General features: G+C 40.0%; 2 protein-coding genes across 2 annotated transcripts in view; one reads left to right on the top strand and one right to left on the bottom strand.

Moving 5' to 3' along the window:
- The window catches only part of CHLSN (cholesin), a 122,949-nt gene that overhangs the window by 30,596 nt on the left and 66,858 nt on the right, over window positions 1-25,495 (bottom strand). The gene's annotated exons all lie outside the window — the stretch shown is intronic.
- The window catches only part of GPR146 (G protein-coupled receptor 146), a 45,873-nt gene continuing 23,405 nt past the window's right edge, over window positions 3,028-25,495 (top strand). Inside the window, exons 1-2 of the mRNA XM_005487379.3 lie at window positions 3,028-3,782; window positions 25,046-25,087. The gene's annotated coding sequence lies outside the window, so the exon portion shown is untranslated. The remainder of the gene's footprint in view (window positions 3,783-25,045; window positions 25,088-25,495) is intronic.

Below are 25,495 nucleotides of genomic sequence, written 5' to 3'. Positions count from 1 at the left end.
TTAAGGAGGTGGGAGTCTTCCACTTGTAAACTTTCCAGAAGGCCTGAAAAGGTGCTAAAAGGGATATTGCCACTGGATGCCATTTTTTGAGTGAAAGGCAGACCCCAAATCTTTCACACTTATGCTCATAAAAGCCCATGTCAGCTTTGCACAGGCACAGGGATATGAGCAAGCAAATTCCCAAAGTTTGTATCATACCATGTCCACCTGCTGGCAAAGTGCTGGGGTTGCCAACACACTGCCTTTCATCAATGCCAGTCTCCAACTTTCTGAACCGTGTGTAAATATAGCAATATGCTCTAAATAGTCCAAGACATCTGACTCGAAATAGCTGCAGGCTTCAGCTGTAGCACTTTTAGATACCAGTTGAAGTTTTCCATCATTCTTTGTAATCTGGAATTATTGCACAAATTTGAAACATTTTGTAAATGTTCCTTAGAAGTGAGCTTACACTCATAAATGGGGAGCCAGCTCACACAGACAGGAAGAGTTTAATACTATAAAGCAGCCCTGCTAAGCAATGCAGAACAGAGAAATACAACTAGAACTGGAAGAAAAACTAGCAAAAAGATGTACAGGTTCTCTTGAAGGTACCTGACCCTTTTTGTTTCTGCAATGAGAGTGGCAGAACCAAACAGGTGTTGTTTCTGAGGGCAGTTTTTGTATCTGCATAAAAGCTTCTACTCCCAGGGGACTATGAACTGCAATAGCTGAGCAAGCAGCACCAAGAAGGGAATAACAGCACTAATAACAGTGAACTAATTGTGTTGTGCTTCTACAGAGCACTAAGTGCATTTTTATATTTGCTTCCAGTCCTTGATGGCCTCACACTTAAGTAGAACTGAAGATATCTCCTAAAGATTTCTGCTCCTCCTCCTCAGTCCTTCAAAATTCCCACATTTGCACCCCTGGTTGTCCATAGCCAGCACAGAATAATGTTTAAGAGTCAGAAACTCTGAGGAATTGCCACAGTGAACAGAATCCCCATCTATGACATTCTGCCTTTGGGATTCGTCTCTGTAGGTCTGAACTTCCTGCCTGATCAGGGTTTTGGCTTTGCTGCCAAACCTATAGAAGAAACCACAAACCAAGCCACATCACCAAATTCACTATTTATTAGAACCAGTGAATCCAGCTCCTCCAAAACCAATATCCTTTTATCCTTTTCTCCCAGCACAGCACAAGAAGTAAAACAGCAAGACAAGCAACAGCATAAATTCAAAGAATTAAATAACAGTGACAAACATATAAAAAGGGCGTCAAGTGTTTGAACTCCAGAGAGTTCAAAATGGAGGGGAAATGGATTATATGGCTTATTTCATAGTAGAAGCATTGTATCACCTTGTTTGTTCATGAAACTCATGTTATTTCATAACTTTTAACACAGAGAAATGTCAAAAGGGGCTTTGTTCACTGACCAAGAGCTACTGACACATCATGTAATGGCTTCTGCTTGGGAGCAGCCTTTTGCCCCCCAAATGCCCCGTGGATGACATCAGCATGCAAAACGCCCTGTTTCTGCCTCACACAATGCACATGAACCCAGATAAATACCTGGCCATCTGCCAGCCTAAAAACAAAAAGCGGAATCTATAAACACAGATCAAAACCCACGGAGAAGAAAGGCTGGCAGACCCTTAGACAAAAGGTTCATAAAAGAAAGACTGACAAATTATTTACTATCCAAGGCTGGCCAAAGGGTTGTGCTACGACTACAGCTAGAGAATTTGCATAAAACAGTTCAAGGCCATACTAAATTTAAATAATTATTTTCTACTATTTAGTATTCCATGAAAAGAAGAAGTATGACCAGAGAGGGCATTTAAAATTTCATTATCGTGCAGAAAGCAAATTTTAAATGAAAAGCAACATGCAGAAGTACTCTTTATACAATGTCTGTAGCACTTACAGAGGAAGACCTTTCACAAATTATATACCACTCAAAGAAAAATATAACAATTTTGGTAAAAGCAAGGTGTTTGTAGAATCTCAACTTCTCACAACAAAAACATGGGCAGTAATTTATATTAAGTTGATTAGGAAAGCTTTCTGTAGATTCAACCCAGGCAGAGAAGCCTCAAACAAGTTCTGCAGGAAACCAGACTGAAGTAAGAACAGCCTTTTTATCTTTCTGTTCCAGGAAAAGATTCTTTTTGTGGTCATGTAAATGTTGGGATTTTGTTTGGGTTTTTTTATAAAAAGCCTCCTTGTGTATACAGCTACAGTATCTCAGGAACACAAGTGATCAGGTAGCACCCTAAACTTGCAGCTGTAATTCAGAATAGATGCACCTTGATGAGCTTGAAACCTGGTTTAATTTACAACTGTGTGATCTTTGCATGTCTCAGATTTACAGCCAATTGTGAAGAACACATAAAGTGTTATCATTAGCAACTGCTGAATAAGAAGAAATTGAACAATTTACTAAATTACATGAAAGCATTTACAGGCACACAGAATACACAACTTAAAAAATGCAGCTTGTTGAATTCTACTTTATAGACTGTTACTCCTATAAAGTACATACTCCTGCGCTCTGGCAGATTAAGTTCTGAGGCATAAATTAGGATCGTATTGTATTTCTCATTTTTCTCCACCAGTATCACAGCCCTGAGTACAACAGAAATACTTGAGAACCACCACAACTGCCGACTCGGGGAATGCAGTTTTGCCTCATTTGCAACTACAGTGCGGCCAGGAATTTTCACATATTTGCTGAAGGATTTTGCTTACTCCCCTATTCTTAATTAAACAGTGTTAAGCAATCAGGAGAACATGGAACTGCAAAAAAAAAAAAAAAAAAAAAAAAAAAAAAAGGAACCCCCTCGGAAATCATTTGTATCCACATCCCTGTGGCTTACACACAGCCCTTTTAACCCCTCCCCAGAAACGCAGAGGAATTTTAATAGAAGGAGCACGAGACTGTCGCAGCACTCGGCGCTTTCACTGCCACCAAAGTCGCCCCCTTTAGTGGTGCTGACAATTTCTTCTGAGGCTTAAAAAGGCTTTGGGCTGCGAGAGGAGGTAGAAGCAGAGCAGAGGCTGTTTTGAAATCCTTGCTGGAGAATTAGAAAAAAAATAAATAAACCAACCCCAAACCACGAGCTCGATCTCCTCCAATGAAAGAGGTACCACAGGGTGTAGGCAGGTTGCCAGGCGAGCTCGGCAGCGTGACCGCACTGCATTGAGTTTCTTTAATGAAAGCCAGGAAAGAACACATTACACAGTGTTTCTTCTGAGAGCCAGCGAGCCTCCAGTGATTGAAATCAATAAAAACAGTCGGCAAGGGGCCCAGTGGGGGAAGAGAGAAATCTCCACTACAGCATTCAGTTTGCTTTCCACTTTCTCCCTCCCCCTCTAAAGTTAAACTCCGAAGATCACCATGACAAGCTCCCTCGCTTCCAGCGCTGGGAAGACGCTGGTGGGGATTTAAAGGAAGCGAGCGCTTTCCTTCGCCTCCCTGCCTTCGCTCTCCCCCCAGCGCGGAGGAAATGAAAGGCTTGTTCGGAATTTGAATCCCGCCTGGAAAAACTTCATTGGACAAGTGCATCGCTCTGCATTTCAGGAAAGGGATGGATTTTATGGCCAGAGAATGCTAAAAGGTGAGAGCGGGAAGCAAAGCAGGAATCCGATCCAGCCGGAGCCCACGAACAGGGTAGGATGTCCAAGCCGGCGGAGGGGACCTCTGGAGCTGCGGGACGGACTGCGAGCAAGTGCCTGAGATCATCCACATCCTGAGGCTCCTGGAACGCTGGGGCACGTGACGGACACACCAAAATCAGGTAAGCAGAACCTGCTTTGGACAATCCCCGTCCCGCGTCCGACAGCCCGGAGACCCTTGTGCTCCAGCCTGCACAGTCTGCCCCACGTCCGCTCTCGTTAACCTTGGGCGACTTAACGCTAAGCTTGTCCCGTCTGAGAACCGTGTCAGGCCACTAATCCTCACTGAACTATAAACCGTGCACAAAAGCCCTTTGTTTACCCGTTTTGTGTTGAATTTGCGAGCTGACAAGGTAGGACAGAGCCATTGCGTAAGTGCAGCCCCCCCAGGAGCTGCCGCTCCACGCGGGCCCGCTCGGAGCAGGGGAGCACGGCTGACCCCGCACGCTGGAGCTGCCTGAGATCTGAGAGAACGCCAGTAATGGATTTCTAATATGGTCCATATTTATCTATTTTATTTATGTATTTTAATCACCATAGCAGCCACATACAGAACATACTTGCACCGAGTTCCATGTGCTGCTCTGCACCGCGACTCGCAGCAGTGCATGCACGGGGGCTAGGCTGATTGTTTTGTCGAAAAGAACTTGGCAATTAGTTGTTAACACAGCCAAGGGGGATTTCTGGCACATTATTTAGGAACGACACAGGTTTATGCAGCACGTGTGTAATTCGCCGTTACCCTAATGCAAACAGGCGTTTTCCCCAATAAAAATGGGGAAGGCACAGATAACAGCTGTAGATCACAACATTCTTCTCAAGTTTTTGGCCAACTTCAGATGATTTACGTAGACCTCAGTGAGACACAGAGCGAAATCAAAGCCTGCCTTCTGCAAGGCTAGCAAAAGTAATGATAGCTCCATCTCTTCTCCAGCAGAGGCAGGAATTCACTGGGACAGATAATAAATAGGTGCCTGTGGAGCAAGAGCAACAGTGCTTGTCCCCCTCACGCTGGTCATCAAGAGATGTTGACAGCAACACACATGCTCACTGCTGGAGAGGGACTGGATGCCTCCACTCCCACTTAAATGTTTCAGAACCTCTTTATCCACAGCCTGCAGGGCACAAAGTCTGAAGGTAGAGAGAAGAGACTCCAGCTCAGTACCAGCAGACAGAATGCAGGAATTCAGTACAGCAAGTGCAGATGTGCATCTGCAGGTGCAGTGTTGCTCTTTCCTTGGAAAACACACACTTTAAAGGGTCATTTTGTTATTTGCATGTCACACAGAAATGGATGACTCACCCACTTAAAGAATGACCCGGAGAACACCACCATGACCAAAAGTAAATGCCATACGTTGAAGCATGAACTGTTCTAATAAAGCTATAAAAATAGCTGAAGCAGTATTTAAATAGTAAGAAGTTTCTAGACTAATTTATTAATCCAGTTTTGAACTTTTCACACAAAACGATCACAAAATTATAGCTGAAGGTGTAATTAAAGAACAATAATTTACAACAAAAAAGCAAAGTTATGATTCATAATAGAATAGGATCCTACATGGAGTTTTGGGCATACCCACAGACCCACAATTCATTTTGCAGAGTCAGTTCCCTGTTTTGCCTCCCCTGCACAGATCCTTTGCAGAAATGACAGCACCTTCCTAGCTCAGGAATCACAGCAATCATTCCCACACCAATCAACAAGTCTGCTTTGCGCTGCTCTTGGAGCTAAATTTATCCTTATGCAGAGGAACTCATTAAAGTCTTTATTTAACGTTTCAGACAAGGAAAGCTTAGGTGGGACTTACACAACACATACTGCTTGTACTGACATTCTCAAGCTCAAGTAATATTCCTCCCCATTACTCCCTCAGCAAACATAGAATTATTACCTTTAAAATCTGGGATATTTTTGTTCACAGTGATGCATTTTTCAGAAGCCAAGTGGCACAAGTGACCACTGTTAATGGAATATCTTCTTTTCAAACACACAACATAGAAAGAAATGTATTTTCTCTATCAGAAGTTGTGATCAAATACGGATATTCTAGCAGTCATACCAGGGTTTTTCAGGCCTGTCAATGTTGTTATAGCTGATTCTGTGCACAGTGATCTATCCTTCAGACTCTGCCTCTGGAAGAATCCCATGTTGCTTTGCTGAGTCGGGTACAAAAGAAAAGAACTATTTGGAACCAATTTCTCATGTTTCTACCAGTCTTGGAGATTCCATATCAATAGGAGTACTTTGTCCTCAATAATGAAACACGTCTTCATCACAGAGTTCCTAATAGCTCATGACAATTGTCCTTACAGCAGTGCTTGCTGGTGAAAGAGCTGTTTGAAAACAGTCCATAGGGTTTCGAAATAGTCAGAAAAACAGATGAAGTATTTTAAAGGTGGAAGGACAAACACTATGTTTTAATATCTCCCATTTAAGTCTTTATGAAGGAAAAGATCTGGGATTATAAAAACAAGTTAAATGGCCATTCAAAAAATGCTGAAATTCAGCATTAAAGGTGCAAACATGAGAGTCTGTTGAACAGCTGGATAGCCTGTGTTCTGTGAGACAATATTCATGCCTGCACTGGGGGGAAAAGAGCCTTGCCATCCCTTTCAAATGAACATGATCTGACACTTCTTGAATATGGTAAAGCTTCAAGGTGTCTCCTTTCCTATTTATACCAGTGGTTCATGTTCACAGTGCTGGATTCACTCAGCTGAGTATATTTAGTTTGCTCAGTCTCAAATTGACAGCTTCTCTGTAATGTACCCATTCTGACTTAAAAATGGAACATAATTAACATACAGCTGCAGAAGGTACGTTTTTGCTATTTATGGGAAAGATTAGTGAAGCTGAAGATTAAATATTAAGTAGAAAATAAATGGTTATTGATCCATAAGAAAGGTGGTTTTCCCTACAATTCAAACAGGAATCCTTGTATTTGACTTGGGAAGACATTTTTTGTTAAAAACAAGGTCAACAAAACCCATTAAAAACTTCATATCTCCTTACCAACAAGCTGTCACTGTCTTCAGCTACAGAGTCAACAGGATGCAGAGATACAGGGAATGAATGTCCTGGGACATACACACTACTCTCAAACCCCCCATATTCTCTCAGACCTAACAGAACTTTTTTTCCTGAATTTCTTAATAAAAACCAGCACCAGTTTTACTCAGTTACGCCAAGATCTTCTCCAAAACCAAGCAAAATATTCCAGAATGTGTTTCATCCATACCTGCACTTATATACACTCAGCTGCACATGCACACGTAGGCAGAAACATGCAATTTTCAATTTGTGAGAACAAGACCCAAGAGAAGACACTCAGGGAAACGGAGTGGGCAGGATTCATTTCTTTAGCAGAATGTGATCATTTCATGATTCAGTCACCCTAAAATAGACACCCACAGCAGCACTTGGAACATGAGCAGCCTCTCAACTGTCCTGCACCTTCATCCCGAGCGTGAGGGATCAACAACCTCAGCACAGGTCTTGCCTCTTGGATTGCTTTAAAATCAGCTAAATTGTTTGGGAGACCGAGAACTGGACCCTCAGTTTGGCAGGGAAAAGAGAGACACCTTTCACCTGAAGCAAAATAAGGAAGAAATGTGATGGGCATTACTGATTTTTGCATTTGACTTCCTGCCTAGTGATAACCAGAGACGGATGACTGAGATTGTGACAATTAATTTGTGTGAAATGATCCTTTCTCTAAATATATATCAATTCCACTAGGAGACCTTTGAACACCTGCATGCAGAATTTGAAAATGTTTAAAGAAACAAGTACTATAAAACTGTATTTCAGGCACAGTTCAGTTGCCACTGAACATCCTGCTTTAAGAAGTTCTTTCTCAAGGGCAGTGGTAAAGGAGGAATGTTTTTAAGAGCTGGCATGAATTACACAATCAAACTTTCCTTCAGGTCTGCATGCTGCTCTTCAAATCCCCATGAGCAAGTGCAAGTGGTACTTCACATGACTGGTAGGGAGAAAGAATTTGAATTTGTTTGTAAGTTTAAAATGGTATCCTGAAAGTTCCTTAAGAAGATTCCATCCATAATTTTGAAAGTCTTTGAAAATAAAGTCTAACACATTCGAAAATCCTATTTATTTAGCAAGACTCTCCATGTTTTCTGTTCTATAGCTCTCTGAGTAACTATACATCTCTGATAACAACTTTTAAGTCTCCAAATTTATCACACAGCTGAAAATACTGAAATGACATCTGGTTTTTATAGCATCAGGTGTGCCTTCATTATGCGTTTGTGAGACAGAGCAGAAAATTGAAAAACAATTATGATTTAAGAAGCTAAATTAAAACCTGTTGACTGTTTAGTAAAAATGCTCCATAAAACCTGTTTGTATTCCAGCAGACCCCAATGAAAAGCATCATTGTAAAAGCAGCACAAAACAAGGCGTTGGTAGCATTTGCTTATTTTGGAATTAAGGCATCTAGAAAATGATCCTAAAATCAAATTGTATTAATTTGCATTTCAATAATAAGTAGCTTAAGCATATTTATAAAAGAAGTATAGAATCTACATGGACAGAATTTACAACTCATGATAGTTTTAAAGCCAGGCTTTACCTGTTGAACTTATATTTTACATCTTTGATAAACCAAATATAAACACAACAGGAAGCAACAGCTGCCCACGTAATTTCAAAGTTAAGTACAAAACAAAGTGGAAAACTACAGATGGCATAAGATGTGAAATACAAGAAAGCCTGGACTCGGCAACAGGAGGATTAAGTTTATCACATACCTGTTCTGTTATCACATAATTTTGCAGGGATCAAAAGAAAGTTTTAAGATAGGAACAACAAGGAACTTCTTCATGGCACACAGGGCAGCACAGGACTGGAGATGGCATTAGAGAACGCAGATGGTCGAAGGAAAATGTTTGAGTTGTTGCTGAACCAAGAGTCAACATTTCCATAGTGCACAGGGATAATGGCTACAGTGGGATTAGACTGCAGAGCTTTGGAAGTGAAGTAGTTTATGAAGTAGTTTATCTCCTTTTAAAAAGGAGAGCAGAGGAAGAGAGAGAAACAGCAAATGGAAGGTCCATCTCAAGGGAAATCCTGATCTTCAAAACAAAATTTTAAAAAATTAAGCAGTCTGGAAAAAAGCCAAGATGTCATAATTCATTGTTGAATGGCAACAGAAAAGCTTTGTATTTCTTTTTGTAATTGCAAACAATAAAATATACTTCGAAACAGAAAAATTAAACTAAAATGAAAATATTCTGCCTTAATGAGAAACATTCCATTATTGTGAATGTGAAATGAGCAAGCAGATATGATTCTTCTCTGTTGAAGACTGAAGTAAAAGTCAATATGTTTCCTAAAACATGTTAAGTAAAATTGCAGTCTCCAAAGGAGAAAAAAAAATCAGGTTTCACAAAGAAATTTCCTTATCTTTTCTTTTTTTTAACTTTCTTTAAAAAATAATGCTTTCCCTTGCAATACTGGGAGCTAAAATTGTACTGGAAGGTCATAAGGTGGAAAATGGAGATAAGATCTCCTGCCAGGGATGCAGGAAGCATGGTTACTGAAATGTGAAGTCAAGGACAACAGGGATCTCTGGAAAAATTAGGGAAGCCAGGAAAATCAGAACCTGTTTTTCTATTAAGATAGCAAAGACAAAACATTGCACTTCCTGCACAGATTCTTCCAGATTCACTGAGTGACCTCTTCAGTTATTTAAAGCTTTCATAAAATCTGTCATTGAACCTTAAAAACTTTTGACTCCAAAAATTCCAAAGCAGTTTTGAAGCACTGGCTTCTCCCCCACTGTTCATGACCAACCAAGCATCCAGGAACAGTAAGAGGTGAAAATTCATGACAGATTCCTACTTTCAAGTTACAGAAAGTTATCACAGCCACATTTATATAATTTAAGTATTTGATGACTTAAGTCTGCCATACCTTATGAACAATAGGAATAGAAAATCTGAAATAAATACACAAAATGCATGAAACAGGGTCAGCAGCAAGGCCAGGAGAGATTGAGGTTGTGCAGAATGATGATAGACCTGGGCCCTACAGCTTCCACACAATGGAAAGCTGAGCTTAACCACCAAAGGAATTCTGCAGCAGAGAAACAGTGAGCAAAGCTCCAAATAGTAGGTAATAAAAGTTTGCATAACATTTTTCAACTAGCTTGTAGTTATTTTAGGGCATCTGAGAGTTTAGAAAGGTACCACACCGTGGTTTAACTACTGTAATTAACATAATTAACAGTTCTGGTCTATGCGTTCTAATGTTTAGGTGCATGATTCAATTCTAGTTGCAGTCAGGGTTTCTAAATTTCAAGTGTTTTTAAGCATCAGCAGAACATTCTATTACTGCATTGCTGGGCTAGGTTTGGCCAAGGGTGAGATGTTGTGGTTAGCAATATCTGATCTGAGATGCAATTTCATAATTACTTCAAGGATTCCTGCTGCTCTAAAGAAGGCAGTGGGAATTATCTGAACAGCCAGAAAAAGAACAACAGTGATATAAACTGAGAATTCAACCAGCACCCAAAATGGAGAGAAATGCATAAACTCTGCATACAGGAGGCCCTCACTGGCAAAATATATAGAATGTTCTTAAGCTGACAGTTTTATAACTCTAAATGGTTTCGCAAATGAAATCCAAACAAAAGAGCAGAGATGTACTCTAAATCACTCAGCAATTGCTAGTTAGAAAAACCAGCAACCACTAACTCCTGCAAACAAAAACAGTTGCCTTAGGAAAGCTTAATGAATGGGAAAGATGTCAGAGTTTTTGTTGTTCTTCTTTCAGCTTTATTTTTCTGTATTCCTGAATCTGTACACATAATGATTCAGTTCACCCTGACAAATACTGTATAACCAACTATCAATCACAGCAACTTTTTATATGTTGAGAGCAGTCAGATACCAAGTGATAAAGCGAGTTCAGGCAGAGGGCATATGTTAAGCAGCTGTGAGTCCTTTACTCTGTCTGTAACCTAAAAGCTTAATGTCATTACACAGAGCTCTGATTTCTTCCTTGCCTGCCTTACACTAGAATACCCACATTATATGGAATAGAGATTATTGACTTAATGGAAGAGATAGAGCCACATAGTGACTGCAGAGGAACAAACAATGTGCTTATAAATTAGATGGAGCTTATTCTGCTCACAGTGAAAGATTACACACCCAAGTGCTGCTGTTTAGGCTCTAAAGAAAGCTTTACACTTATTAATATAAATCTCAGGTAATAGTTTTAGGAACAATTTAAACCTGCAGAAGTCAGTACTGCTGCCAAAAGACACATTCCCCATCTCCCACCTCTTCCTTGGCACAAGCGTTTGCAGAGTTTTGTAAACCCATGTGGGCAAAAATTACCTCTCTGCCCCCTCACAAAGGTTACTTTATTACCAAATCAGTTTGTTAATTTGATTCACTGTGAACATTTCTGCCAGCAAAAGGAGGAGGTGACACAAAGGTGGAAGCAAGTGGAGGTGCAGCTTGTGGGATCCCATTTTTTGCACCCTCTGGCTGAAGACACCATTCCTTAAAATAAATGTGAAAGTGTAAAGTACGTAATATTGCTATGTGTATCCTACCTTTTACATACTGGGGTGATGACTGCAGCTTGTCAACTCTCAAATTATCTCAGGTCATTTGGTATTTGTTGCTCTTTAGTAGCATCATGTATTGCTGTTTTGGGCTTTCAGTTATTTCTCTCTAACTTCAAAATGACTGTAGAGGTCTAGTGAAGGCAGAAGGCATCATTTTTGCTTCCAAGGGCCTGAACTCAGGTGTTTCATATTACTAAAAAATATAATTTTGATTTATTGCAGACTCAAGCAAATAAATTTTAAAAATTAAACAGACAACCAGTATAGCAATTAATAGATGTCTTACAGTGTACAGGAGGACTCACATTTCCACAATGCTGAGAGCATTTGTACAAGAGGGAAGTTCCCCTCTGTTCTCCACCCTCTCAGGTGAGCTGCTGCTTCAGTGAGTTTCTCCTCTGGCTGCTGGAGCTGTGACTCCAGACCTGCAGTGTTTCCCTGTCCAGCACAGACTCTGGTTACCTGCCCATCAGAAACTGAGGCACAGCCAGGGAACAAACAGCCAGATCCCACTGGAGCTGTCAAGGTTTTGCAGCCATTTCCAGGCACAAATCCACTGAGAAGATGCTGGTCTCCTTCCTGCAGTGTCAAACGAGCAGGAAAATCTCCTTCACTCACTGCCTACCCACCAGTGCTCAATAAAAACATCAGAAACAAGTCTTCTGTGGCAAAAAATCGTGGGTTTCCTTGATCATTCTGGAGTGGGTAATGGTAGCAGTCAATCATTGAACTGCTCCAACAGTTTAACAGATGATGACTGAGTTCAAAATGAAATTTCACTTGTATCATTTAGCTAATTAAACAAATAAATGCTGCCATCTAATAATAACTCATACCCATAACTTCATTAAGATACCTAATATAATAAAGAAAACAAGTTATCTTCATACACCGTACAAATAAAAACATATTGCAAGATGTGGTCAAGGCAGCTCAAGAACAGCAAGCGTTTCCATCCCATCCTTCCCTTTGTTCTTCCTTTTGGACTTGCATCACAACATTCAGTTCAGCAATGACTCAAAACAAGTGGCCTGTTAGGAATTAACCTCGAGGATCCTTTAGAAAAGCCTCACAATTCTGTAAACAGAACATCCAATTATCACCCAAGTCTGTAAGCTCACAGTGGGCACACACTATGATAGCAGACACTACCAGCAGAGCAGAGCAGTTGTAAGAATCAACTGAGATTTTGATATCTTACTGCCAAAACTTTAATTTGGTCTATTTAAAACTCTTTGTCATAGGTAGGACACAAAAATGTCTTGTGTGTCTCTGAGTCCACTCCTGTTATTAGCTAATAATAATAATAAGATTTAGTAGAAAATCTTACCCTAACAGTGTGAAAAAGGAGTTCACAGCTTCTACTCCAGAGCAGAAAGAAGAATGGTATCTAATACCAGTGATTCAAACACTGCCAGGATCTTAAAGCCCAGCCATTGAGTTAGGAGTTAATCAACATCTTAAGTGAGAATTTCCACCTGGGAACTGTGTTTATTTAGTGTCAGGACAGACTGTTCTGCTTTCTGAACCCACACACATAGAAATGTGTTTATCTCCAATTCAAACTAATGTTTATCCCAAATTCAAACTAATGTTCAACTATCAAGTTATGTTTCTGTCAAATATATGTATATACATATATATATGTACTTCAGCCCAACAGTGTATCTACAGAAGAAATAAGGACTTAAATTTGACACACTGGTGTGACTCTCTTAAGGATAAAATAAAGAGTGGGAACTTTCACAGTTTAGTTGTTTCATGAATAATTAAAAAAAATTAAACAGCTGTCTGACTTATTTTCATGGAAAGGGTATTTTATTTTGACCACAGTACTTAGGGTCATCAGTGCAGAAGTAATGACACAGAATTGTTCAGGTACAAAATGTCTAATTCTTCAAACATTTGGTTAATTTGTTTTCTAAACCTAAAGCAATATTTGATCAGTTGAACAAATACTTGAAATGCATTTGGCTAGTTATCTATTTAGAAAGAGAACAAATTTATTTAAAAGGGTTTCTTTTACCCTTTGGTCACCATAGGACAAAAGTTAGATTGCGGTCACAGGATTTTAGGAATTTTTAGGGGATTTTTTTTAATCTGATCTCAGATTAGACCTCCTCAGAGATTATTGCTGTCAGGACCCCAGTGATAATGGGGAATGTTTTAGGAGTAGGAGTGCTTTAACAGGAAAAGACATACATGCTGTAAGAACTGATATGGCAAAACACTCTTCCTTTACCACTTAAGTAAGCAGAGCTGCTGTAGGATGTCTGTGTCATTGAGGTAAAAGGAACACACATTTGACAGTAGGAGCACACATATGAGAATCTATACAAAAGTTCTGACTAACTACAAAAGACAAAATCTAAAGAAGTGAAAAGTCATATCAAGGTTTGTTTTCAGTTTAAAACTGGCACATGATCAAAAGACTGGAGACACAGTTGTTGCTTGAAAATGGATAATTAGCCTGAAACACCTCCTAAGCTGTTCAGCCAATAAATTTACTAGAAATAAAAGGAGAAAAATATTTAATACAGCTCCTCTTACAAGCAACTGTCAAGAGGTTTTTAGGCATTTTTATCTATTCAGAGAGTACATCTACTGCCAAACTGCCTGTATATCTTTCCTTTTTAAATAAAAAACTACTTTAGATCCACATAGGGAGGTGTCAGAAACATAACCCATATAACAGAGCATACAGACCTCTAAAGGCTTCTGAAATCCTTCATCCCTAGTAAAAGCCTTGTATCTTTCATTACCTTCCTTTTAGCTTCTTAGATTAAGGTTTGTATTTGGATTTCAGTCAAATTAGGCTTAATGTTCCTGGTACTGTCACAATTTCAAGTATTTTTAATTTTTCTAATTCTGTCCCAAAACTTTTAGAATTTAGAATTTTTGTCTTCCTTGCAAAGTTCTGTGGTTGCAGTAGGACACCAACTGCAGGTCCTCTGAAATTCTGAAGTTACACTGAGGGAGATGCCATTTGTGAATTCTGCTTTAGCATATGTTCAGTATATAAAGTTATTTAAGTGCTGTACAATAAATAACACAGCAACATAAGCTTTCAACACATTTTGAAGTCATAAAAACAGTCTTGTTTTGGCCAAAGTGCAAAAATTTATTCGCAACAAATGTTGCAAATAGGAAGCCACAAAATCCACTACAAAGACAGACAATTCCATAGCATTTTTGTGGCTCTTTCTCTACAATGATAAATCAGAATTTTAAGAACTAGGCCATATAGTACCTGCCCTGCTGGGTTATCAGTGACTTTTGTAGCCCTGTCCCCATGGCACGTGCTCAGCTGTAGATGAGAACATGAGGGGAAAGCCACAGCAGCACTTCTGGGCCTTCATTAACACAGAACCCAGGGTACAAAGGGCTCCACAGCAAGTGGAGAGGAAAATGGATTTATGGTATCAGTACAGGCAATGCATTTTAAAGAGCTGGAGAGACTCCACAGTAATTAAGAACTTCTTGGGATAATCACTCACAGAGTATATCTGGCTTGTGGTGACTCCCAGGCAGGGATCTTGCAGAAGTGAGTAATTAGAACCTATTACAATAAGATTAGGATGTCTTTGCCTGAACAAGCATTGGATATAGCATCATCCTTCAGGAAGAATGATGGGTGAAGGTGTTAGCTGCACTCCCAGCAGTTCTTCTGGAAACTCTTAGGTGGAGAAGTGTCTGACAAAGCTGCAGAATTCTTTCAGTGCTCATGGGGACACTCCGGGTTACACACATGTGGCTTCTGCAGTTGGTTGGTTATTTAAGGACCACTGAGCAGGGCAGGCACCACTTTGGGTGGGAAGATCTCCAGGGTTAGTGACAGGAACACTGCTCCTGGAGTGTTTGCTTGCCTGTGTCTGTCACTACAAGCAGTACTTGTTAGTTTTGGAGCACTGGGTGTCACCAACTGCCTGGTTTGAATTTTCTATGATGCCTGGATTATTTGAGGAGCTTCTAGTGTAAGATGCCAGCTGGATCACTGGCTTAGGCTTTGCTTTTTGGCCTACTGAAAAAAAGTGACCTGCAGTCACATTCCCTTCTCCTCAGCCTTTGAGTGAGGTAAATTGAGGAGGGGGAAGGACTAAAAATAAATGGAAAGCTGATAATGCTAATTCAGTTTTGAATGCTCATAGAGCTCACATGGCTGACATGAAATCCCTCACAATTGTGAGTAATTAAGAACTGTAACTCAACAAATAAGAAGTGTTTGTAGGCAAAACCACAACTGGATCCTCCCTTGCAGCAAAACTGCCTGGTAAGGTCTAGACTTCCATATTTTCTCATGTTATTTTCTGAAGGCATCTCAGTTTAAATGGTTTCCTGATCAAAGATAACATATGGCACCAGAAAGAAATTAGTCTCTCCAGAGCTGCCGACTCACTGCACCTTCAGCACTGAATCACAGCAGAACCTTTAAACTGGAATGCTTCTGAAATGCCAAGTCTAATGCAGATACCAACACTAAACTTACTGTGCTGTGCCCAAAAACTGCAAGAAATTAAACAAAAGAATTTATAAGCTCTACAAAGAAGATCTATGAAGGGTACCTTACCCTGGGAACAGTATTATCAAATTAAAGAAAGGAAACATTAGCATTTTTCTGCTTTAAGAAACGGGAGGAAACAAAAATCTTTGACCACAACTCTCTTTCTCAGCATCAGATTCATTATACCAAGTAATCACAAATCTGTCTATTTCTGGTTACTGAAAGACTTGTGGGCTAATATAGGGGGAGAAAATCACTAAAGAAGTCAGATTTCATCCATACTGTTCTTACAATATGGATGACACAAATGTAATAATTTTAATTTCTTCATTTGGAATGGTATCTCTCATATAGTTTGTTCTTTCTGCTCTGATTCATCCCCATATAAAAACCTCCAAATTATAAAAATACATTAATATTTTAGCATTTTTGGATTTACTGCATTTTTCGTTGCTTTATCAGGCCTTAAATCCTAGGAATGCCCTTCTCTGCCTGAAAGAATAAAATACCCTCTTATGTACACATGCAAAAAGAACATTTAGTATTCAATCCTTTTAGCTGCAAAATCAAATGCCCCTGATGGAACACAAAAAGGAATCAACATCAGACATACATTTGAAACACATTACACAAGTGATTAAAGAAAAAAGGGAAGAAATCTAAAATAAATCTACTTGCATAACAGCCTGTGCACAACCCCTTGAGATTTTAGAGTGGGATAAATATGTTTCAGACTGTGCCACTAATGTGACGTTTTAATGGTGTGAGAATGATAAACAAAACTTCTTAGAGATAGATAATAAATGATAGAAGTCTACTATACAATTCAAAGGCCCAAATAAACAAATCTGCATTGATCTTTTTCTGCCAAGAGTGGACATCTCACCAAACCTGGTGATGGATGCAAGAGAGTTGAAAATGTTGTCACTTTTTCTGGACAATGAAGCAAAACCACAGAAACCAGCAGGAGAAGCAGCCAAGTTTAGCCACCACATTTGGCTACATATATTTATATCCTATAAATACACAGGCAGCATCTAAACAAGGATACAATTGTCATTCCCTTTGTAAGAAAATGATTAGTTGTACTGTGCTAATAACATGCTCTGAAGTAGCGAGGAATCGCAATTGATTTTCATGACGTAATACCAGAATGTGATTCCACACTTCAGTAATAATATTTTCTGCTGTAAATGTGCAACAAAGATGTGTGCAGCCAAGGGATGGTCAATAGAGAGCCAGGGAATTATGCAGCATCTGGTCCAAGCCAGTTAGGAGCGAGGGCAGGGGAGGAGGACACGGGAGGACACGTTCTGAGCTCTGATGGCTTACACTGATAAGGGAACTGGCTGGAAGCACTCCTTGGATGAGCTCATTTCATACTGTGAGCATGATGCTATCACTGAAGTGCTTAAAATGAAAGCCAGCACAGAGATTCCCGTTATTTTGCTTGATTCAGGGAAAAAAAAAAAAATCTTTTACACTGAAAGAAATGAGTCTTCATTCTTATCACGAAGTGTGAGTTACACAATATGTCATCACAGGAATTGCATGTCCCAAGAAAAAATTCTTGATTTCATTTAATTTAAAATGAGACAGAACTGGGTCCATTTGATATACCATCATGACTGCTTTGTTTATCAACAAAAACCATGTACTATTGCCCATAACTCAGTTTTAAGAGTATATTATCTAGCAGTTTTATAACCAAGATTGTTTTTACTACTGGAAATTATATAAGCTTGGACAAGGATAACATTCAACATTATCAACTGGAAGGCACCAGAGTTATGATTTCTAGGCACAAGTTGTAATTGGATTGGAAGGCAAAGTTCAAGAAAACAGTAATACTCTTGTGTATTAACAGAAGGCCTGTTCTGCTCTGTAGTGCTCTACCCAAGGCCATTTCCTTCCTTAATATTAAAATTCTAATCAGCCTTCATTTCATCTGCAAAAATTTATGACCTAGTCCATTTTCTGTGTATAGATTTAGAAACAAACAGATCTGGAATATGAGACCCAGCATGTTATAAATTCTCAATTCAACTATAAAAATCTGTACAAGCACAGGGGGAGAATGTTTAAAATACACTGAGTTCCCCACTGTGCCACACAGTGAATTATGGCTATGAACCCTGCAAATGTCTTAGTCTCTAAATACAGCTGTATTAATTCCAGATTTGATATTAAGATCCTAGATATCAAACCCTGAGGAAACTGGACTCACTGTAGAAGATATGAAAATGGAGAACTATAACCACAAGAAGAAATTCTTCACAAATTTACCTTCAGCAGTGCTTTTCAAACTACAGGGCACTTGCTGCAAGCAATGTGCCTGTTTATTCTGAGCGGCTTGTAAGAGCTGCCAGAAAACCTGAGCATGTTCTCCTAAGCACTGCTGCTGTTTAAGTCGGTGCCTTTGGCAGGATCTGTGTTTGAGGATTTCCAGAATACTGGAAAGTAAGCTGCTGCTTCTAAACAGAGAAAAATAGCTCACTCAAACCCTTAGCTGTTGGGGGTTTTTTTTGCTCCCAAGGAGACACCTCTGACTTGAGTATCATATCTCAAAATTAAGCCAACAGCAAAGACAAGGAAAAGGAAGTCTCGGAAATGGAACAAAAGAATGTTTACTCTGCAAGGTAAATCAGGGAAATGGCTAGAAGGGCAGAATTACAAATCTAAATGCTTGAGTCTCCAAACAAAACATTAAAACATGAAGCTCACTCTTCAAAAGAGCAGCAACAAACCCTGAGGATCACAAGTGTAAGGGTACGCGTCGTCTTCATGCCTCGACATAGCTCCAGAGTCGGTATTTATGTCAAAACAAATGGGTGGGCCACTGAGAACTGTGATGTGGCAAATCAACCACACCACTTCCTCCTTGTTGCAAAATCCCATTCTTCTTTTCTGTCTCAACAACACATTCAGCCCACCTCCAGCTTCTCCCTGCTCAAGCACTACACCACTCACCATCCTCTGCTCGAACTCCCTTCTGCAATCCTTCCCCTCTGGGGGAAGGTGCACACCTTGCAGTCAGCAACCTCTGCTGCTGAGGACAGGCTGGAAGGCAGCTCTGTGTTGTTAGCTGAGAGATAACCTCGTGCCATCAGGCAGGTGCCAGCACAGGAGGCAGTGCAGGCATCCCAGCGACTGGAGGTGGTCACATTTGGCTGCTGGCAGGAAAGTGCCCACGTTCAACTCGCCAGGAGAGCCAGGGGCAAACACATCCTCCCCTGGGAGCTGCCTGGCCACACATGCTGCCATCGAGCTGTCAGCAGGTCACAGAAAGTGCTCTGGAGCCATCAGCTCTGCAGCTCTGACAGAGATGTGTGAAATGTCAGCTCTCTGTGTGAATATAAATAAAGTCAGGTCAACCCTCAAGGCTGGGACATTGAAGTCTAATATGGGATGGGTTAAATCTTGGGGTACATAAATAATTTTCAGTGACCATGTCAAAAAAAGGAAGGGATGGTGAAGTGCAAGAAACTGGTCATGGAACCACTGCTAAGGAATTCAGCCAAGTCCTCAGGCCACAGCACTGCCTCCAGACACCAACACCAGCTTTTAAATCCAGAATGGCTCCACTGCCTTACATTAAACAGAACCAGTTTGTTGCAATACCCTGGGAGGTAGAGGAAATAGGAGGAAGAAAAGAAACTTCACTCAGTCCATGCAGGTTGGCAAGAAGTAGAATTGCCCAAAATCCATCAAGTAAAATTGCATGTTAATTGTAAGGTAATTTTCAGTATTTGAATACCATTTCCTCTGCACTTTTCCACTCCACAAGACACACCTGACAATTAGAAGCAGCTCTGTGGGTGCCCTCACACTGATCCACCTGCACGTTACCAACACACAGGTGTTGATTTACCAAACTTAGCATCCTGCAGATGCTGTTCCAGCAGGTGCTTCTATTTCAGACTGCACAAGCAGCTCACTGACTGGCCAACAGCTCTAAACTACATTTGGGAAAGCATCCCAGCTCTCAAACTTTGTTTAGTCTCTCTGAGAATCTAAGAATAAATAAGAAAATTTATAAAATATCACTACAAACAAGCAGTTGTAGAAAGTGGAAGTTAAGAATGTAATTAGATTATGGCATTTATAAACTTAATCATAAAATAATTCTAAAAATTAGAGTCTGTAAATGAATCTTCATTTATGTAACAAAGCAATAAAAAAAATCTCATGGGACATATTAGCAATTGAGACAGACTGTCAGTGACTGGGTACATAAGCAAACCCTCTTGGGTGATTTTTCACTTCTACTGTGTCTCAGTCTCTTCAATAAAAGGGTGGGTTTGCAAATGCTGGGGAATATTTAGGGTTTTTTTGTATTTAATGGACTACAGCCATGGCAAAGACTGTTTCTTTTTCTTTTTTTTTTTAATTTTACACGTCTAAAGGTATCTTTAAAGATCAAATATTTTTAGAAAGGATGTGGCACAGCTTTTATTCTGCCTGCTTGTTGCCATAAGATTTCTCTAATGCAGCAAGTTACAAGGAAAGACACTAAACTCTGACATTAATATTTACTGTTGTGGAGAGCAGACACACGGTAGTGAAGGCAGCATCTGCCACTTGGAAACCAGCTGAGTGACTTCAAACCTGGCACTTGTGCAAATCTGTGTCTACTATAACATAAAAATATTAATTGAGAAGCATATAAAGTTAGGCTTGTCAGCCTTAATATTTTCTGGTGATTTGAGTGGGGCCAGAGAATAAGATAAGTATCTTTACAAATCCAGTTGGCTTTACTTCAAATGCAAAAGTTTCTAAGCTGCACAAGAACAGGAGCCCTGTAAAATCAAATTTTGGGTGCAAAGCCAACAGATTACTGCTCTTCATCTTGTACTCTGAATCCTGTCTGCAGCAACAGTTTTTGGTGAGCTCACCGTACTTCCCTGAAATACTGTACAACATACAATTATTTTTGCAAGAATCTGGGGGTTTTTTTTGTTTCAGAGCTACACTCATCTCAGGGACAATCTCTAATTATTGTATTTAAAACAAGTTCTGATTTTTAAAGTTTAAACTAATGAAATATCTTCATTGGCACTGATAAGTTGAAGATTACTGGAGCTTTCTTTGCAGCTTTTAATCAAGCTGGTCAGTATTCCCCATTTACCCGTGCAGATCAGCTTAATTCATTTAGCAGCTAAAACTTGGAGTGAACAACGAGTATTTTCAAAACAAATACATCAAGTTAAATTAAGCAGGGGCAGTTGTGGTTCATCTGAATCATATGGCTCCAGATTTCAAATCTAAGCTAAGGAAATAGAGGTTATGACATCCTGCAGCTGCGACAAGTCGTGTTCATAAAGCAACATTAAATCAAGACCACTTGGCCAGTTCAGGCAGTTGCTTGTGTGGAAGTGAAAGATCCCATGGGAACATTAAAAAAAGAAAGGTTCTGGTGTCCCAGCCAAACCCCCCTTCCTTCACTTAATGCTACCAGGGACTAAGTTTCTTCACAGCAAATGACCGTGGACGCTTGTTGCCAAGTAATTGCTACTGATTTATTTACATCCAATAACAGGGAACTGCAATCAAACACTTGGCAAAATACCCGGGCAAGTAGATTAGAAATGGTCCTCCCATGCTACACAAATGCCAAGTGCCTGTGGCTGCTCCTGGGTACTCTGGTTTTCAGGAAGATCCTCTGGGTGATTTGATTGACCATAATGCCACACAAATGGCCACAGGGACACATCAGTGGCAGGGAGAAGCAGCTGGAGCTTCCTCGAGGCAGTGGTGTGGGTGCTGCAAGTTAGGGGCACAGCACTACACAGATAATCAAGTTTTCCTTCAGCAGGAAGGCTCAGGAAGGAAGAAAGGATTGGGTCTGGAAATGTTATTTTCCAGTCTCCCATTTTGTAGCATTCATCCCTGGAAGTAAGGCCAGGTGTGATGGAGCTCTGAGCAACCAGTGTCCACAGCAATGGGGCTGAAGTGAATGATCTTTAAGGTTTCTTAAAACCCAGGCAGCCCTGGGAGTCTATGATTTTAAGATCTATTTATTGATACAATAAATACTGATAAAATATCTGAGAGTTGGCATTTTCAGTCAGAACAGATGGAAAGACTTTTCCAAAATTTTGTGAGCAAGTACTGGTGGCTGAAGCATTTACTGCTCCCCTGAGCACAAGGAAAAAAAGTGCCTGTAGCTTTTCCCTTTTTTCTACTCTTTTTTTTTCCCTTTCTTTTTTTTAAGCAGGGAGGAAGCACGAAACAGTAGTACTGATTGAGACTTTCATGACACTATCTGGATGCCAGTGTCATGCTGTGTAAACATGTGGATCCATTAGACAATTGTTGGAAGCAATGAATTCCAAATTTGATCTAGTGATAGGACTCCTGCTGTTTAGGAAAAAAAAATGGAGTTGCGAAACCACACAAGGAAAATGCTTTAGATTTCTTAAGAAAAAAAGAAAAAGCAAAGCACAGCATGAACAAGGATGTCCTGGATGGCCTGCAGATCCTGACACACAGAAAAAAACACCTAAGCTCTTGGCTTTATCACTTTGTAAAACTTTGTCCAACCTGAAAGGATAAAAATATTTGCATAGAGAAAAATTCACGTCCACATGCCGAATACAAAATCTTTTCCTTGCCAAAGGACAATCTGCACCAGTGATTTGTATCTCCTTGCACATTTCTTGTGCAAGCTCCTGCTGGAACTGCAGCTGGAGCTCTCCAGTATTCCCAGTGATGCTGGCTGGGGAAGGGAGTGGTACTTAACTGCCTTCCTTTGCTTTGTGCTGGCAAAGCAGCACTTCTTGCTTTGTAGTACTTAATGGCCTAAAACACACGTTGAAATTAACTCCCTCATTAGCTACATGGCTGTTACTCCTTATCACTTTCATTTCTCTTAATTATAGCACTGCAAAATTTTATGTTCTGATTCAGAATTCTGCATGATTAATACATTAATTATATTTCTTAGAATATAAAACACAGGCCTCATGAATAAAAATATAATTACACATGACCTTTGAAATCATACTCCATTCTTTAAGCTATCTAGAAATAACTATGCTCACTCTGCCCATGCAACAATTTCATTTCAAACTGATTAACCAGCATTTTATTCCACTCAAGTTGACTACATTAAAACAAAAACCAGTTGAGTTCAGCTCCCAGCAAAACTGCAAACCCACTTTAAGGCTGTCCCTACAGAACTTGTTATTCATCTCCACAGACTTACAGATGTGAAGAGCCCCGTGTACAGCTCAGCATTCCCATTATGATTCATGTTGTGATTTAATCAATCCTGAAACATTATTTACTACATTAAAGAAATTGTACTCCAACAGCAAGGATCAGAAAGCAAAAGAATCAATGCAGGAGGGCGACTGAGGAAGGAAGGAGGAAAGCAGTGAGTCAGTCCCACGTTATCCTGGGGAGCTGCAGCAGGTCAGCAGTAGCAAAGCTGCTCTGTGGAGGCTTCTGGGTGAGCACAGAACCTTTCTGCAAGCCAGCCCTAGGAACTCCATGGGCACACAGCAGTGATCCCAGCACTGCACACTGCTGTGCATATAAAGAACCTTGTGCAAGTGTGCCAGCTGAATTCCACAATTCCCATGTCTAATTCTAGTGATTCCCATGCCCACTTGGAGATGAGGCAACAGGACACAACTAAAGTACTGGAGGCCTGCATTACTCAGGGAGAGCATCTCCTGCAGCCTTTCTTACACAGCTGGAGCTCCCAGAGCTCCAGATGTGTCCCAGCTGTGTCCAGGTGGGACTACAGCAGTGACAGGCACCAGGAGAAGCTCTCCACAATCAGTTTCTGCTCTAAAGCACAGGGCAGCTGTCCCACTACTTCCCTGAATGTGACTTAAATTTGCATGGAAGTATGAACAGAACAGCTGCTCCTTTGCCTGGATTTGTGGCTGATTTATTTTTGTTCTTGAGAAGTGAGGCCAGCCAGAGACATGAGCCAGCCACTGCTGCAGGGTTTTACAGCCACCAGAGTTGGTGTTGGGCATTTCCACCTGCGTGGCACATCACAAAGTCATGTTAGCCATGGAAATCCCTTTCTCTTAAGATCAAGACCACATAAAAATAGTAACAGTTTGTCTTTCTATTTACTATTCTCCATCAAACTATGAAACTAAAATTGCAAGCAAAATACTGGTTGCACTGTTTGTTTTTCTTGGGCCCTTAAATGCCAACCACAAGAAGTCAAACAGAGGACAGAGAGAGGCCAAGGAGAGCAGGGGAGCTGGGGAGCCCTCACTGGAAAATGTGGTAGTAACAACCATAACTGGTGCTGATAGTAGACAAAAAATCATTTGATCAGAATGAGATCAAATCTTTTATAGACCAGCTCTGAATCTCTCAATACAACTTTAATACAAGAAAGAATAAAGTGGCACAGACAGCTATCTTAAAACATTTTTCCCAGATTAAGTATTCTACTTACCTCAAAATTTAGTCATAATTAAGTACCATTGAAGAAGTTAATCTTTCTTTTTATGGGAGGACTTATCTACTCTTATTAAAGTTTGCCTTTCTCTGCAAATATTACTGTTCAATCATTAATCTCAGCTCAAACCTCTTTAATTCTTTACATATGCCTGTTTATTTTTTTTCCTACTGCAATACATATGGAAATCAGTGCTTTACTTATTTTTTCTTCTCCTTTAGATAAGTTGGATCTTATCTAAAGATACACTGAAATAGTGGTTATAAATTTTGAGTGGACAGATATATTACACTCCTTATAATGCAATAAAATATAATTCTCTATATTTTTCCCCTTGGCATGCAAAGGAGCAAACACATACTCAGTAAAGTGAATTAATGTGACACTGTGTGCCAAACCCACCACTTTTAGCAGTAACAAACCAAAGTGACATTTATCATGGTTTCGCATTACAGAACAAATATTTCATATTGGGACTGTTACATGTCAGTTTTAACCCACCAAGCATGACATTTTTAATGAGGAGAAGGAAGTTATGGGTATATTTTTAGATCAATCTGCAGCTTTTATCCAAGATCTTCAATCCACCTCACAAGTGTAAATAAAACCATCAGCCCCACTGTGAGGCATTACCGCAGCAAACACCATGAACAATTATGTTACAGATTTTCTAATCACTGGATGAAAACACTGGGTATTGTAAATGCTACACAGAGATGGTATAGGGAGATGCAAGACACATAAATGGAAGTGATCTATATTTACCAGATTTGATTAATTTTGTTTTCATTTCTTTCAATCACCTAGAAGTAACTGTTTCACCTTTTTTTTTCCCTTTTCTCCTCCCAGTGGCTCCATCTCAGACTGACATTCTCCTGGGCTGCACCTCATGTAAGTAGAGCTGTAGCGATACAGTGTGATTATTACTGTGCATGCTTATTTCATCAATGTAAAACTGTGAAAATATTTACCAAAACTGGGATTTATAGACCTGATACTTATTTCGGTAAAAAGGTACTGGATTATCAAGACTGAAGATGTAGCTAAGATAAATGGTATTAACGCTCAGATCGTCCTTCTCAAAGATCACAAAGCTGCCACCTAAACAGTTTCATAAAGTTACATTCAATTTACTAAGTTTGTGAAATCTGGACCGTGTGGAAGTGTCCCATCATCCTTGATGCACTCCAGGGCTTTTTGCCAGGCAGGGAAACCTCTGGAGAAACAGCCTGGAGGCACATCAGAAGGTTTAATTGGGATTACTTCTGCAAACTGCTTCCCAAGGCATGTGAAGCAGGA

Source organism: Zonotrichia albicollis, chromosome 16, assembly GCF_047830755.1.
Source record: "Zonotrichia albicollis isolate bZonAlb1 chromosome 16, bZonAlb1.hap1, whole genome shotgun sequence".
Taxonomy (NCBI): domain Eukaryota; kingdom Metazoa; phylum Chordata; class Aves; order Passeriformes; family Passerellidae; genus Zonotrichia; species Zonotrichia albicollis.
This window is presented reverse-complemented; position numbering and strand designations above follow the sequence as displayed.